A 17,460-nucleotide genomic window follows, 5' to 3' on the forward strand; every position below is an offset into this window, starting at 1 on the left:
CGCAACGAGCCAGGCGGCCCAAACTGCTGCATATACCCTGACTCTGTTGCACAGAACGCAAGAGAAGTGACACAATTTCCCTTGTTAAGAGATTCATGTTAGCAGGCAATATTAACTAAATATGCAGGTTTAAAAATATATACTTGTGTATTGATTTTAAGGAAGGTATTGATGTTTATGGTTAGGTACACATTGGTGCAACGACAGTGCTTTTTTTCGCGATTGCGCTTGTTAAATCACCCGTTTGGCGAAGTAGGCTATGATTCAATGATAGATAAACAGGCACAGCATCGATTTGTATGCAACGCAGGACAAGCTAGATAAACTAGTAATATCATATCATCATGTGTAGTTAACTAGTGATTATGTTAAGATTGATTGTTTTTTATAAGATACGTTTAATGCTAGCTAGCACCTTACCTTGGCTCCTTGCTGCACTCGCATAACAGGTAATCAGCCTGCCATGCAGTCTCCTCATGGAGTGCAATGTAATTGGCCATTATCAGTGTCCAAAAATGCCGATTTACCAATTGTTATGAAAACTTGAAATCGGCCCTAATTAATCGGCCATTCTGATTAATTGGTCGACCTCTAGTATCAATATGTTTTGACCATGACAGTTTACAATCCAGGGTAACTCCAAGCAGTTTAGGCATCTCAACTTGCTCAATTTCCATATTATTCAATACGAGATGTAGTTGATGTTTAGGGTTTAGTGAATAAATTGTTCCAAATACAATGCTTTTAATTTTGGAAATATTTAAGACTAACTTATTCTTTGCTACCCATTCCGAAACTAACTGCAACTCTTTAAGTGTTGCAGTCATTTCAGTTGACGTAGTAGCTAACGTGTATAGTGTTGCGTCATCCACATACATTGACACACTGGTCTAACTCAAAGCCAATGGCATGTTAGTAAAGATTGAAAAAAGCAAGGGGCCTAAACAGCTACCCTGGGAAATTCCTGCTTCTACCTGAGAGGATTCAATCAAAGAACGCCTCTGTGTTAGACAAGTAACTCTATCCACATTATAGCAGGAGGTGTAAAGCCATAACACATACGTTTTTTCCAGCAGCAGACTATGATCAATAATGTCAAAAGCAGCCCCCACAATCATTTTATCAATTTCTCTCAGCCAATCATCAGTCATTTGTTCCATGCTTGTTGAGTGTCCTTCCCTGTGTGCTGAAAGGCTGTTGTCAATTTGTTTACTCTGAAAAAGCGTTGTATCTGGTCAAACACCATTTTCCCCAGAAGTTTCCTAAGGGTTGATAACAGACTGATTTGGTCGGCTATTTGAGCCTGTAAAGGGGCTTTACTTTTGGGTAGCGGAATGACTTTAGTTTCCCTCCAGGCCTGAGGGCACACGCTCTCTAGTAGGCTTAAATTGAAAATGTGTCAAATACGAGTGTCAATATCGTGTACTATTATCCTCAGTCATTTTCCATCCAGGTGCGTGCTTATTAGTAACTGCAATAAGTAATTTCATTGAGTCAAGTGCAGCATCTGGTTGCTCCTCATTACACACCGCAGATGAAACACCACAGATGTTTGCTGGTAAACCTAGCTTTAGGCGGCTGGTTGTACCGCTAGTAGCTTGCTGTTTGGGACATTTAGTACATAGTAGCCATATCTACGACTTAAAAGAGAAGAGGTTTTACAATCAAGATGCAATAAATTTCCTCTTGTAAAACCCTCTTCTCTCTTTGTCAGATATGGCTACCGGTAGCTGTTTAGCTAGACTAGCTAGCTACGTAGCTTCCTACCCAAGTTAGCAAACAGAAAATAATTTGATTTCCCCATACTGTACACAATGGATTTTAGCCAGCAATACACTATGGGTTTCAGTAGATATACCAAAGTTAGCTAGCTAGGTGGCTTTCATGAAAAATGACTTACTTCGCCCTCTTCATCTGCCCTCTTGGTGCTGGCATCGGCTATATCAGATTTTCTAGCTAAATCCAGCTTTTTGTTGAGAATCCTCTTCCCTATATTCCGATTGAAACATGTATGGTTGAATGTCACCATGTAGCTAATAGAATATCACAAAATGCTCCATGGTCGAATTCGTATTGATGAGAGGAATCACTTGAAGCCATTGTGTCTGGTCAGTTCTTTAGTTTTGCCAACAGGGTTTTGTGTTGTGTCTGCCTCAGTCTTGGGGGAGAGCAGGAAGCACTGCCCAACATGAGTTGTAGTCTTTCAGAGAAAAAATGTGTCACCTTGTATATTTAGCAATAAATTTGCCGATAGGAACATCGCTGAAAGATGTCCGATGGCACTATCAAACAAGGACAGCTATATCTACACACAAAAATGGATAGTTCAATCGGTATAACATAGAGGAGGATACAAAGCAGCACTACATTTATTTTCAGATCTCTCACCCCCATCATAGTGTATATTCGGCGCAAAGCCAAGTCCCGCCCTCTTCGTGGACAATTATGTGTGAAACACATCTCACTGACCTCGAAATCCCTCAAACATTGATCGAAACAACTACGGTCCCCCAGGGTGAAATTCCCCTTTTTAATAGGGACAGCAGGTAGGGGGGCAAGAAATGGGAAGGTTGCCAGTTCAAATCCGAGTGCCGACTGGAACAAATCTGGTAGGGAACGGGCCCTAGCTCATATTACATCCTCTGAAGAGTGGAGATTTGTTGTGTGCTGAATATAGACAGAAGCCGTAGTGCACTTGTGTTACAGGAGAGTGTTTTTCAGAGCTACAGTGCTGGAGGGATACAGAGAGGGTATTAATCTACTTCTACGGGCTAGCGCACAACACTCACCTGGCCTGCTACTGCTAGCCTGCCAGGGAGTCAGGAAGCATTGCATTACTAGAGCAATGGGAGAGGTTGACACTACCACATGGGCATTTCTTTTAGATGTAACATGATTGCAACTTTAATGTAGGTTAAGTGTTGGATGAGGGATGGTGTGAAATACGCATTGTTGAAATGTCGAACAGTCTAAATTCTAATGTTGTGGCATAGTTCTCATGACTGATTACAACCAGACAACCAAAAAACAACACTAATTGGTCTTGTCTATGGGGTAGAATATAATAGTCTTGTCCATGTGGTAGAATATAATAGTCTTGTCCATGTGGTAGAATATAATAGTCTTGTCCATGTGGTAGAATATAATAGTCTTGTCCATGTGGTAGAATATAATAGTCTTGTCCACGTGGTAGATTATAATAGTCTTGTCCACGGGGTAGAATATATATTAGTCTTGTCCACGGGGTAGAATATATATAATAGTTTTGTCCACGGGGTAGAATATATAATAGTTTTGTCCACGGGGTAGAATAAATATAATAGTCTGGTCCACGGGGTAGAATTAATATAATAGTCTGGTCCACGGGGTAGAGAATATATAATAGGCTTGTCCACGGGGTAGAGAATATATATAATAGGCTTGTCCACGGGGTAGAGAATATATATAATAGGCTTGTCCACGGGGTAGAGAATATATATAATAGGCTTGTCCACGGGGTAGAGAATATATATAATAGGCTTGTCCACGGGGTAGAGAATATATATAATAGTCTTGTCCACGGGGTAGAATATAATAGACTATTGGGCATATTATATGATTTAGAATTGGGCATATTATACTGTACAATGTTACATCTTTTCCTCAAGAAAGAGCACTGAACAGATGTATGAAACACCTCCACATACACTAACTCCTAATGGATTGGATTGCATTGACATTTTCAATTTTTTTCAAATCCCGTAACATTGTTTGGGGGTAGGACATAGGCTTTTACCGGTATAACAATGCATTATAAATACATCGTAATGCCTTTTAGGTGTTGTCGACAGAACTTAACTCTTAATGTTGAATATGCACCATGTCAGACACAGAGATTGTTGCAAGTAGGGGAGTAGACCATGGGTGGGGAGTGAACACAACCCTCATTTTGAAAGCAGGCTGGGATTTTACTTAATAATGATGTCCCTGTTCCCCATGGCTGGCTGGGGCTCTGCCCTGATGACTCATCCACAGTGTCTGTCAATTTTTCCAGTGTCTATCAATTCCTCCTCCACTCCTCCACTTATCCCCTTTTCTTTTTCCGGACATTGTGTTGTTAGATCTGATGAGCTTGCTTGAGTCGTTTCCTCTTCGGATTGTAAAAAAGTCCATTAAGTCGTCCTCAATCACATTGCAAGCATTTTGTTGTAAATAGATTTTTGAGCAATTCAAACCAACATCCACTTCAGGATCGTTGGATATGATGTTACAAAATCTATTGATTGGCTACCCATCTACATCGATCCGGCCAAATTCCATGGCCACTAACTTTTCTTCTCCACCATGAGTCTGGATTTGACTTCTCAAATATGAGCACATTCAAACCGTTATGATTAGTCCCAGAAACCGGCCTACACAAATCATAAGTCGCGTAATTTTGACGACTTCTAGGATGTCAGGTTTAGATGGATGTATGGAGTGATCGATGGAGCAATTAAATTCAGGATCAATCAATCAAATGTATTTATAAATCCCTTTTTAAGTCAGCCGATGTCACAAAGTGCTATACAGAAACCCAGCCTAAAACCCCAAACGGCAAGTAATGCATATGTAGAAGCACGGTGGCTAGGAAAAACTCTAGAAAGGCAGGAATCTAGGAAGAAACCTTGAGAGGAACTCGGCCCTGAAGGGTGGCCAGTCCTCTTATGACTGTGCCAGGTGGAGATGTTCAAACATTGATAGATGACCAGCAGGGTTTAATAATAATGATGATGATGATAATAATAATAATAATAATAATAATAATAATAATCATCATCATCATCATCCATCATCATCATCAGTGGTTGTAGAGGGTGCAACAGGTCAGCACCTCAGGAGTAAATGCCAGTTGGCTTTTCATAGCCGATCATTGAGAGTATCTCTACAACTCCTGCTGTGTCTAGAGAGTTGAAAACAGCAGGTCTGGGACAAGGTAGCACGTCCGGTGAACAGGTCAGGGTTCCATAGCCACAGGCAGAAAAGTTGAAACTGGAGCAGCAGCACGACCATGTGGACTGGGGACAGCAAGGAGTCATCATGCCAGGTAGTCCTGAGGCATGGTCCTAGGGCACGGGTCCTCTGAGAGAAGAGAAAGAGAGAGGGAGAAAGAGAGCGAATTAGAGAGAGCATACTTAAATTCACACAAGACACCAGATAAGACAAGAGAAATACTCCAGATATAACAGACTGACCCTAGCTCCCCGACACAAACTATTGCAGCATAATTACTGGAGGATGAGACAGCAGGGGTGGGGGACACTGTGGCCCCATCCGATGATACCTCCGGACAGGGCCAGGATATAACCCCACCCACTTTGCCAAAGCACAGTCCCCACACCACTACCCTGTGACAAGGCCGAGTATAGCCCACGAAGATCTCCCCCACGGCACAAACCCGAGGGGGGCGCCAACCCAGACAGGACCCAGACAGGGTCAACCCACTCAAGTGACGCACTCCTCCTAGGGACAGCATGGAAGAGCGCCAGTAAGCCAGTGACTCAGCCCCCGTAATAGGGTTAGAGGCAGAGAATCCCAGTAGAGAGATCGGAACCGGCCAGGCAGAGACAGCAAGGGTGGTTTGTTGCTCCAGTGCCTTTCCGTTCACCTTCATACCCCTGGGCCAGCTTACACTCAATCATAGGACCTACTGAAGAGATGAGTCTTCAATAAAGACTTAAAGGTTGAGTCCGAGTCTGCGTCTCTCACATGGGTAGGCAGACCATTCCATAAAAATAGAGCTCTATAGGAGAAAGCTCTGCCTCCAGCTGTTTGCTGAGAAATTCTAGGGACAATTAGGAGGCCTGCATCTTGTGACCGCAGCGTACGTGTATGTATGTATGTATGTACGGCAGGACCAAATCAGAAAAATGGATAGGAGCAAGCCCATGTAATGCTTTGTAGGTTAGCAGTAAAAGCTTGAAATCAGCCCTTGCCTTAACAGGAAGCCAGTGTAGAGAGGCTAGCACAGGAGTAATATGATTGCATTTTTTGGTTGTAGACAAGATTCTAGCTGCTGTGTTTAGCAGTAACTGAAGTTTATTTAGTGCTTTATGCGGGTAGCTGGAAAGTAGAGCATTGCAGTAGTCTTATCTAGAAGTGACAAAAGCATTTTTATGCATCATTTTTGGACAGAAATTTACCGTTTTTTTTTTGTTTGCAATGTTACGTAGATGATAAAGGCTGTCCTTGAAACAGTCTTGATATGTTTGTCAAAAGAGAGATCAGGGTCCAGAGTAACGTCGAGGTCCTTTACAGTTTTATTTGAAATGACTGTACAACCATCAAGGTTAATTGTCAGATCCAACAGAAGATTGCTTTGTTTCTTGGGACCTAGAACTAGCATCTCTGTTTTGTCCGAGTTTAAAAGTAAATAATTTGCCGCATCCACATTCTTATGTAAGTAACACAGGCTTCCGGAGAGGGCAATTTTGGTGCTTCGCCATGTTTCATCGAAATGTACAGCTGTGTATCGTCCACATAGCAGTGAAAGTTATGTTTCCGAATGACATCACCAAGAGGTAAAATATATAGTGAAAACAATAGTGGTCCTAAAACGGAACCTTGAGGAACACCGAAATTTACAGTTGATTTGTCAGAGGACAAACCATTCACAGAGACAAACTGATATCTTTCCGACAGATAAGATCTAAACCAGGCCAGAACTTGTCTGTGTAGACCAATTTGGGTTTCCAATCTCTCCAAAAGAATGTGGTGATCGATGGGATCAAAAGCAGCACTAAGGTCTATGAGCACCAGGACAGATGCAGAGCCTCAGTCTGACGCCATTAAATGGTCATTTACCACCTTCACGAGTGCAGTCTCAGTGCTATGATGGGGTCTAAAATCAGACTGAAGCGTTTCATATACGTTGTTCGTCTTCAGGAAGGCCTACACACACTGCCACACTCTGCCACAGGATGAGTTGCCAAATCAAGTCAAATTTATTTATATAGCCCTTCGTACATCAGCTGATATCTCAAAGTGCTGTACAGAAACCCAGCCTAAAACCCCAAACAGCAAGCAATGCATGTGAAAGAAGCACGGTGGCTAGGAAAAACTCCCTAGGAATAACTCCCTAGAAAGGCCAATAACCTAGGAAGAAACCTAGAGAGGAACCAGGCTATGAGGGGTGGCCAGTCCTCTTCTGGCTGTGCCGGGTGGATATTATAACAGAACATGGTCAAGATGTTAAAATGTTCATAAATGACCAGCATGGTCAAATAATAATAATCATAGTAGTTGTCGAGGGTGCAACAAGCACGTCCAGTGAACAGGTCAGGGTTCCATAGCCGCAGGCAGAACAGTTGAAACTGGAGCAGCAGCACGGCCAGGTGGACTGGGGACAGCAAGGAGTCATCATGCCAGGTAGTCCTGAGGCATGGTCCTAGGGCTCAGGTCCTCCGAGAGAAAGAAAGGAGAGAAAGAGAGAATTAGAGAGAGCATATTTAAATTCACACAGGACACCGGATAAGACAAGAGAATACTCCAGATGTAACAGACTGACCCTAGCCCCCCGACACATAAACTACTGCAGCATAAATACTGGAGGCTGAGACAGGAGGGATCAGAAGACACTGGCCCCATCCGATGATACCCCCGGACAGGGCCAAACAGGCAGGATTTAACCCCACCCCCTTTGCCAAAGCACAGCCCCCACACCACTAGAGGGATGTCTCCAACCTCCAACCACCTAAGACAAGGCCGAGTATAGCCCGGCAACTAAATCTATGGGTCACTAAATCAATAGTTCACAAGTCATTGAGCACAAATCTGAATTCATACTGTATGGATGAACATATACAAAAAGAGGATGTCCATGTCATCTACATTGTTGTAATTGACTTGCCTTCATTGTTGAAACAAAGCCTTCAATCACCCCACTACCCTGCCAACACACACTGCCATAGTACTGAGGTGTGTTTGTGTGTTCATTTGTTGACGATGATTCAAGCCAAGATTCATACACACACAGGCATAGTTAAATCTTTTGCAAGGAATGGGCCTATATTTGGCTTATACTGTAAACTGTAATGTAGATCTGTATATTGTGTTTTGTGTCGATTTGAGTTGCATGAGCAAAAAAGCGGCAAATAGAGATCTGTCTGAGTGTATTCTTGCCGACGTCTACTTGTGTTTCACTCATACAAATCATTCATCCTGTAGAGAGCCATGGTTACAATTCTGATTTAGTTTCTTTTGGAATATAAGCACAGATGCCAATTCCAATGTACAGACCATCAGTCTGCAGGGATGCCAGTGTACGCCATGCCAGAAAAGAAAATATCCTTTAGTTATCAAAAAAACAAGTGAAGGCATTGTGTAATAAACACTTGACACAACTGTCCGTTTGCAATGGCGGTTAAATGTCATTGTGCATGAAAAAAAAAATAGCTTCACATGATCAGGGCTGAGATTCTAACAAGTGCAGATAAACAACATCAGCAGGTGATTTGCCTCAATAGAAACTAGAACTGTGGGCCTCCCGAGTGGCACAGTGCTAGAGGCGTCACTACAAACACGGGTTCAATCCCGGACTGTATCACAACCGGCTGTGATTGGAGGTCCCATAGCGCGGTGCACAATTGGCCCAGCGTCGTCCAGGTTAGGGGAGGGTTTGGCCGGGTGGGCTTTACTCATCACGCTATAGCAACTCGTTGTGGCAGGCCGGGCGCCTGCAGGCTGACCTCGGTCGTCAGGTGGACTGTGTTTCCTCCAACACATTGCTGCGGCTAGCTTCCGGGTTAAGCGGCTGGGTGTTAAGAAGTGCGGTTTGGTGGGTCATGTTTCGGAGGACGCATGATTCGACCTTCGCCTCCCGATGCCGTTGGGGTGTTGCAGCGATGAGACAAGAAATTGGGGAGAAAAAGGGGGTAGAAAAAAAGAAACTAGAACCATTAGTTTGGTATTGTCAAAAGGGGATCCAGAGATGGACTATGGCATGATCTGTCAGAGAGCGAGAGAGAGAACATAGATGGAGAGAATGAACAGAGAGTAATGCATTTTCCAGTACTGGTAATTTAATCCGGAGAGGGAGAGCACGATAGAGCCTCTGGGCTTTCCAAACAGAGAAAAACCCCAGGCACAGACACTGCAGTCAGAGGATTTCAGGGCTACCGATGCAGACATAAAACCCACCAGTAGAAACTTACTGCAGTAATAATGCGGTAACGACAGGCTTCATCTCCGTGTGGACTGCTTCAAATTGTGCATGTCAATTATGAGGTGGCTCTATTCAATTAACTGTTTCAATCCGGGCCTTCTTTCAGCTTATGTAGTTTGAAGATAATTGCACTGTGGGTCTGCGAGGCGACTATATCTGTATTTATGTTTCTAACAGTGTCAGATTATTTTTCCTTATAAAAAATTCCCCAAACGGCTGATTAGGCCATGTCATTTGTGTTTACAAAGAAACACAATGAGCAAACGGGAGCTTTGTGATGTCAGTCACTCCAGGTCAGCGCCTTATTTACATCCGTATGAAATTCACAACTATTGTTTAAAGTAGTTTTTAATTAAGTTAATTGCAGGATTTGCTGTGATTAATACCAAAATATTATACAAAAAGCATTACAAGAATATTGACCTCTTGATTTTGTAACAGTTAGGAAAATCTGGTAAATTGATAAAGCCCACTTTCTTTAACCTTAATGTAAACTTGTTTTGACAGCATTGTTTTTTAGCTGTATATATTTTGGATGTTTTGGTGTATTTAGAATACTTTCAGTGCGATTAATGAAATACTTTCATCACGATTAATGAAAATTAGTGCATTAAAATTACAAAAAGTTAACTTGACTAAACAGATTTAATTCTGGCAGCCCTAGTTTAAAGTGAATTATCTAAGATGTGCAACATTTATTATATCCAGCAGTGTATTTGTTTTGCTAACTTGTTAGCTAGTGGCTCGCAAGATCAAGCATCTTGGTAACAGCAGCTGCTAGAGACAATCCCCTTCTGGATCCCCTCCTGCTGTGTAATATTTGTTTTGTGTGTGCAGTAAACTGTGAGTAGCCTTTTGAGATACTTGTATAACTTTATGAGTTGAGCTGTCCGTGGGGTTTGTTTGTTTGCTCTCGCTAGTTAGCATTTACCATGTATCCAATACAGGAATTTCTATGTATAGGATTTGTTAGCATTCTAGTAACACATGCTTGTTGGGCTTTTACCTATCATGGTCCAAACACACCAACACAGTCGTGAAGAGGGAACAACAATGCCTCTTCTCGCTCAGGATTCAGACGTTATTTAACTAGGCAAGTCAGTTAAGAACAAATTCTTATTTACAATGACGGCCTACCGGGAAACAGTGGGTTAACTACCTTGTTCAGTGGCAGAACGGCAGATTTTTACCTTGTCAGCTCAGGGATTTGATCCAGCAACCTTTTGGTTACTGGCCTAGTGCTCTAACCACTAGGCTACCTGCGCCCCAGGAGGCTGAAAGGATTTGGCCTGGCCCCTCCGATCCTTAAGTTCTACAGCTGCACCATTGAGAGCTTCTTGACTGGCTGCATCATCACTTGGTATGGCAACTGCTTGGCATCCAACTGCAAGCCGCTACAGAGGGTAGTGAGTACGGCCCAGTACATCACTGCCATTCAGGACATGTTGAAATCATGAACATGTATGAACATCATATCTTTAGTATTGCTGCAGAAATATGCTTGAAAGCAGTGTCCAGATCCATCGGATGTAGTGATCACAATATAGTAGCCATATCTAGGAAAGCCAAAGTTCCAAAGTCTGGGCCTAATATAGTGTATAAGAGGTCATACAATAAGTTTTGTAATGATTCCTATGTTGATGTAAATAATATTTGTTGGTACGTGGTGTGTAATGAGGAGAAAACAGACGTTGCACTTGACACATTTATGAAATTGCTTATCCCAGTTACTAATAAGCACGCACCCAATAAGAAAAGGAAAACTGTTAAATCCCCTTGGATTGATGAGGAATTAAAAAACGGTATGGTTTAGAGGGATGAGGCAAAAGGAATGGCAAATAATTCTGTCTGCACAACCGATTGGCAAACGTACTGAAAATTAAGAAATCATGTGACTAAACTGAATATAAAGAAGAAGAAACTACACTATGAAACAAAGATAAATGACATAAAGAATGACAGTAAAAAAGCTTTGGAGCACCTTCAATGAACATTTTGGAAAAAAGGCAAACTCAGCTCCATCATCCACTGAATCAGATGGCTCATTCATCACAAAACCAACTGATATTGCAAACCACTTTAACCTGATATGGATAGGGAACAGTATTTTCACGTCCGTATGAAAAAACGTACCCGATTTTAAACTGGTTACTACTCTTGCCCAGAAATGAGAATATGCATATTATTAGTAGATTTGGATAGAAAACTCTAAAGTTTTTAAAAACCTGAGAAAAAGTCAACCAGGAAGTGTAGGATCTGAGAAATGTAGTTCTTTCTAGTCCCTTTCGAAACTACAGTATCTGTGCTGTTACGTTGCACTTTCTAAGCCTTCAGAAAGCGGATTGAGCCTTCTCCTGTCTCTGGGCAGAGTATAGGAGCTCAGTTACTGAGTGGTCTGCCTGAGGACAAAGAGATTGGATATGCGCGTTCCCCCGAGCACGCTGTTTTTTCTTTTGCTCCTTGATTGAATACACTATTGTCCGGTTGGAATATTATCACAATTTTACGTAAACAAAACCATAAAAATTGATTTTAAACAGCGTTTGACATGCTTCTAAGTACGGTAATGGAACATTTGGACTTTTTGTGTCTCGAATTGCGCTCGCGTGTTACCCTTTGGATAGTGACCTGAACGCACAAACAAAACGGAGGTATTTGGACATAACTATGGATTATTTCGAACAAAAACAAAATTTCTTGTGGAAGTAGCAGTCCTGGGAGTGCATTCTGACAAAGATCAGCAAAGGTAATACAATATTTCTAATAGTAATTCTGAGTTTAGGTTGCCCCAAACTTGGCGGGTGTCTGAATAGCTCACCGTGATGGCTGAGCTATGTACTCAGAATATTAAAAAATTTGCCTTCGCCGAAAGCTATTTTAAAATCTGACACAGCGATTGCATAAAGGAGTTCTCTATCTATAATTCTTAAAATAATTATGTATTTTGACAAAGTTTATGATGAGTATTTTTGTAAATTCACCGGAAGTTTTCGGTGGGAATACATTTTCTGAACATCACGCGCCAATGTAAAAAGCTGTTTTTGGATATAAATATGAACTTGAATGAACAAAACATACATGTATTGTATAACATAATGTCCTAGGAGTGTCATCTGATGAAGATCATCAAAGGTTAGTGCTTCATTTTGCTGTGTTTTGGGTTTTATTGACATTATGGAACCAACACGACCCTGAACAGCTTATACCCCCAAGCCATAAAACTGATAAATGAGTTAAATAGTTTATCAAAAAGCTACCAGGACTCTCTGCATTGACCCTTTCTGACTCATCACATACGCTGCTGTTACTGTTTATTATCTGTCATTTTATTCCTAGTTAAATGTACATATCTACCTCAATTACCTCGTACCCCTGCACATCAACTCGGTACTGGTATCCTGTGTATATAGCCAACCTATCGTTTCTCATTGTGTATTTATTATTACGTGTAATTACTTTTCTGTTATTCCTCTATAAGCATTTCACTTTTAGTCCATACCTGTTGTTGAGAAAGCATGTGACGAATAACATTTGATTTGATTTTGACGACATGAGACACATTTGATGGAAGAACCGAGAGTTAGAAAAATGCAGGTACCGAACCATTTTTCATGTTGTAGTATCAAAAAACTACCAAAGCTACAGTATACCGTACAACACTAATAGGAACATCTCTCATAGTTTTTCTCAAAGTTGCCGAGATACCATGTGCGTTCACGTATATCACTACATTCGTAACAATCGAAACATTGCGAAACTTGTAATTGATCAAATAAGCCTCACTTCGCAAATTAGCTATTCAATTTTATGTTTAAAAAATTCAACTCTCTCATTGACCTCCATACAAAATATTTGCAATTGTTCTGCTTACCGCTGTATTCTTGCATGGACAGATTTTAGGGCGCAGTCATCCCTCTGGCATCGCCTCTTTCACTGACAGTATTCATAGCTCATAGTGTCCAGACAAACTGGTGCTAAGACCGGCTGGTTTTAATGGATAACAATCATTCTTCCAACATGAGCAGTCAAACATTAATTATTAGCTTTTGAGCCTCACATTCTAAATGCTGGGTTGAAATCTCAAACATGAACCTTCAAATAATCACACTGGTCTCACTGGGGACAACTCTGTCCTCTCTGTAGCATAAACCAGTCTCTGTAAAGATGATTAACATGTATAAAGATGGGCAGTCTAAGGATAATTTTCTATGGATGGTCAATGTGATCTGCCTGAGATAAATGATCTGCCGTTGATAAAAAAATAAATGGTGCGCCCCATGACTAACAGCAGTTAAGAAGAATTCAACTATTGGTCCAAATATCAAAGTCAATGAAATTTTACGACTGACTTTTACATTATATTACATGCTGTACATCTCTGATCTTCATCAGTACAATAGTACCAGAACCACTCGCTCTGATTTAGGAATTTCTTTTGGTCAGTGGGAACGGTAATGAATACATGGTCGTCTCGACTGGTTTATAGGGTAGCTTTTGGGACTGAGCTGTGTCTTTGTGGAAGGAAAATTGCCTGGCTCAACTGGCCCATCTATGTCATTGTGGTGGAGTTGACTGACGCTGTTGTGACTTTGTCTGGGGACAGTGGAGTGGCAGTGCCAGGCGATGCACTATGGCAGCGTTACACAAGCCCTGTCTCCTGTCCTCGGGAGTGAGGTCACCAAACCATTCATGGTTACTGCTGTTGTGTCTCGACTGAGATTTGAGTCTCGTGGATTGTCTTTGTCACTGTAATAGGAAAACAGTGTGCCCTAAATGTAACAAAAGAAGGGGTTGAGCTGCTCAATTTAATTTGTGTTTCAGGTGTAATGGTAGAAACACTAGGATGGTGCAGTGTCATCATAGATGGGGCCGTAAGACTGTCATAATGCTTAATTAAAAGTATGGCAGTTAGAGAACAGCGCATCTGATGGATACACACACGACTCACCTATACAATAGTCAGTGTAACTCCCTCCAGTAACCACGAGCACAACCGTTCCTTGATTTTAACTGGCGGCTTTATTCTGTAGTTTAGTCAGAATTATCACCTTCCGTGAGAACTATAAAGTAAATGAAAATACAGTTTTAAGCACACTCTTACACCTTCTTGCCTTATGAGTGACTTATTAGCTTGGTATAACTCTGAAGTGCTTACATACATACACAGTTTAGCCGGAGCTATAACAGTATCAGATTGAACACACGAATAAAGGAAAAATACCTCATTGGCTGCTTATTACAGAAGGGAGGAAATCAAACTTCACACTTATTATTCCTGGCATGAATTCACGCTTCATCCTAACATACACATATCAACCTTTACGAACTACACCCGGTAACATGAAAACTTAGCTAACACCGCGCGGAAATGCCTTCACCCCCAAAGATGTGTTGCTACGATAATGATCCCCGTTACAACAGTTATTAGCCACGTAGTTCCACCTGTCTTATCATTTCCCCCGCATAGCGAACACGTAAACAATTTAAAAAAAAAACAACGACATACACTCGCAGATTAATTGTCAGTTAATGTTGATTTCCACATCTCTGTTGTTTTGGTCAGTGGAAACCACCCAAACACGATTTTGCATATTTGAAGTGCTCTTCAGTGTCATTAATGAAGTTCCCTCTTTGTAAAACTTTGCCCCTACTACTTCTTTCCTCTTTCAAGGCAACAATAAGAACTCCCCTAACCTGTATCTAGGAGTGAGGGGTCTTCTTTCTGAGGTTTGTGGTTAAGAATTTGTTTCCTGATATATCATGTCAGAAATGTTGTTACTAACTCTACTGTAACACGGAACCCAAACCGGCTGCGCACGTGCGCTATCGTGCATAAATATATTTTGTCCCCCCACACCAAACGCAATCACGACACCCAGGTTAAAATATCAAAACAAACTCTGAACCAATAACACTAATTTGGGGACAGGTCGAAAAGCATTAACATGTATGGCAATGTAGCTAGTTAGCTTGCATTTGCTAGCTAATTTCTCCTATTTAGCTAGCTTGCTGTTGCTAGCTAATTTGTCCTGGGATATAAACATTGATTTGTTATTTTACCTGAAATGCACAAGGTCCTCTACTCCGACAATTAATCCACACATAAAACGGCCAACTGAATCGTTTCTAGTCATCTCTCCTCCTTCCAGGCTTTTTCATCTTTGAACTTATATGGTGATTGGCATCTACACTTTCATAGTATTACCACGATGACCGGCAAAACATTTAGTCTTTTAATCACCCACGTGGGTATAACCAATGGGGAGATGGCATGTGGGTACCTGCTTCTATAAACCGATGAGGAGATGGGAGAGGCAGGACTTGCAGCGCGATCTGCGTCAAAAATAGGAATGACTTCTGTTTTAGCCCTTGGCAACACAGACGCTCGTTGGCGCACGCGAGCAGTGTGGGTGCAATAATTGAATAACATGGATTTCTTAATTTATTTTGTGACGCTCGCACACGCGACGTGTCCGGTCTGGTCAGCATGTAAGAGAGCTGTGATGATCATGGGTAGGTGAAACATTTCACCCTTCCTGTATCCTGTTCATAGTGCCCAATTAAGATTAAGGTCACTTTATTCATGAAAAGGTCCAGCGGACATTTGACTTCCTCTTTATTCTAACCCCTCCAAAAGACACACATGCAGGTTGGAGCAAAAGACACAGGGGGATAACACACCGCAGCCACCCGCTGCTTTTAGCCATTTGTCGTTCTGGTGTGAACATTTTTTTTTTTTTTTCAGCATGTATCTCGTGAGTCTCTTTTTGCTTTTTTTATTTAAAAGAATCTTTGAAATTTTACAACCATAATAGATTAATTCATGTAAATACAAATATGTTTTCACATCAATATGTGGGTTCATTATTAGCCTACTTAACAGGATTTAGATATTTAATAGTGTCTGAAAGTTTTTGTAGGTGAACCTGTTTTTTGGAGTCCAGCTTTTTAATTCCGTTTTGATTTGCTTAAAAATAGTGTTCAAGGGACAAAAAGTTGTTTTATAGTCATAATGCATCTTGTCTTCCAAATCTTATTGTCCACCATAAGTATTTAGTACTGTCATTCCATCCATCAAGACACCTACTCATTCCAGGGTTTTTCTTTATTTCTACTGTTTAATACATTGTAGAATAATAGCGAATACATCAAACTATCAAATAACACATATGGAATCATGTAGTAACCAAAAAAGTGTTAAACGACTAAGATAGCCTTATTTGGTAAAATACCAAGTCCAGATTATAGCAAGAACAGGTCAAATAAGCAAAGACAAACAGCAGTCCATCATTGCTTTAAGACATGAAGGTCAGTCAATCTGGAAAATGTGTGTGCAGTTGCAAAAACCATCAAGCGCTATGATGAAATAGGTTCTCATGAGGACCGCCACAAGAAAGGAAGACCCAGAATTACCTCTGCTGCAGAGGATAAATTCATTAGAATAACTGCACCTCAGATTGCAGCCCAAATAAATGCTTCACAGAGTTCAAGTAACAGACACATCTCAACATCAACTGATCAGAGTAGACTGTGTGAATCAGGCCTTCATGGTTGAATTGCTGCAAAGAAACCACTACTAAAGGACACCAATAAGAAGAATGGACATTAGACCGGTGGAAATCTGTCCTTTGGTCTGATGAGTCTATATTTAAAATGTTTGGTTCCAACCGCTGTGTCTTTGTGAGACGCAGAGTAGGTGAACGGATGATCTCCGCATGTGGTTCCCACCGTGAAGCATGGAGGAGGAGGTGTGATGTTGTGGGGTTGCTTTGCTGGTGACACTAGGTGATTTATTTAGAATTCAAGGCGCACTTAACCAGCATGGCTACCTCAGCATTCTGCAGCGATACGCCATCCCATCTGGTTTGCGCTTAGTGGGACAATCATTTGTTTTTCAACAAGACAGTGACTCAACACACCTCCAGGCTCTATAAGGGCTATTTTACCAAGAAGGAGAGTGATGGAGTGCTGCATCAGATAACCTGGCCTCCACAATCCCCCAACCTCAACCCAATTGACATGGTTTGGGATGAGTCAGACTGCAGAATGAAGGAAAAGCAGCCAACAAGTGCTCAGCATATGTGGGAAATCCTTCAAGACTGTTGGAAAAGCTGGCTGAGAGAATGCAAAGAGTGTGCAAAGCTGTCATCAAGGCAAAGGGTGGCTGCTTTGATGAATCTAAAATTTACACTCCCATTCAAAAGTTTGGGGTCACTTAGAAATGTCCTTGTTTTCCATGAAAACATACATGAAATTAGTTGCAAAATGAATAGGAAATA

General features: G+C 41.4%; 1 protein-coding gene and 1 long non-coding RNA gene across 10 annotated transcripts in view; one reads left to right on the forward strand and one right to left on the reverse strand.

Annotated features, from left to right (window-relative positions):
* The window catches only part of asap1a (ArfGAP with SH3 domain, ankyrin repeat and PH domain 1a), a 210,569-nt gene that overhangs the window by 5,666 nt on the left and 187,443 nt on the right, over positions 1 to 17,460 (forward strand). The gene's annotated exons all lie outside the window — the stretch shown is intronic.
* LOC115156500 (uncharacterized) lies at positions 14,182 to 14,660 on the reverse strand. The gene is made up of 2 exons (XR_003868246.1): positions 14,403 to 14,660; positions 14,182 to 14,241 (listed from the first exon to the last, which is right to left on the reverse strand). It is a non-coding gene; the product is annotated as an uncharacterized LOC115156500 (long non-coding RNA).

The sequence above is a fragment of the Salmo trutta genome, chromosome 21 (genome assembly GCF_901001165.1).
Source record: "Salmo trutta chromosome 21, fSalTru1.1, whole genome shotgun sequence".
In the NCBI taxonomy this organism is placed as follows: domain Eukaryota; kingdom Metazoa; phylum Chordata; class Actinopteri; order Salmoniformes; family Salmonidae; genus Salmo; species Salmo trutta.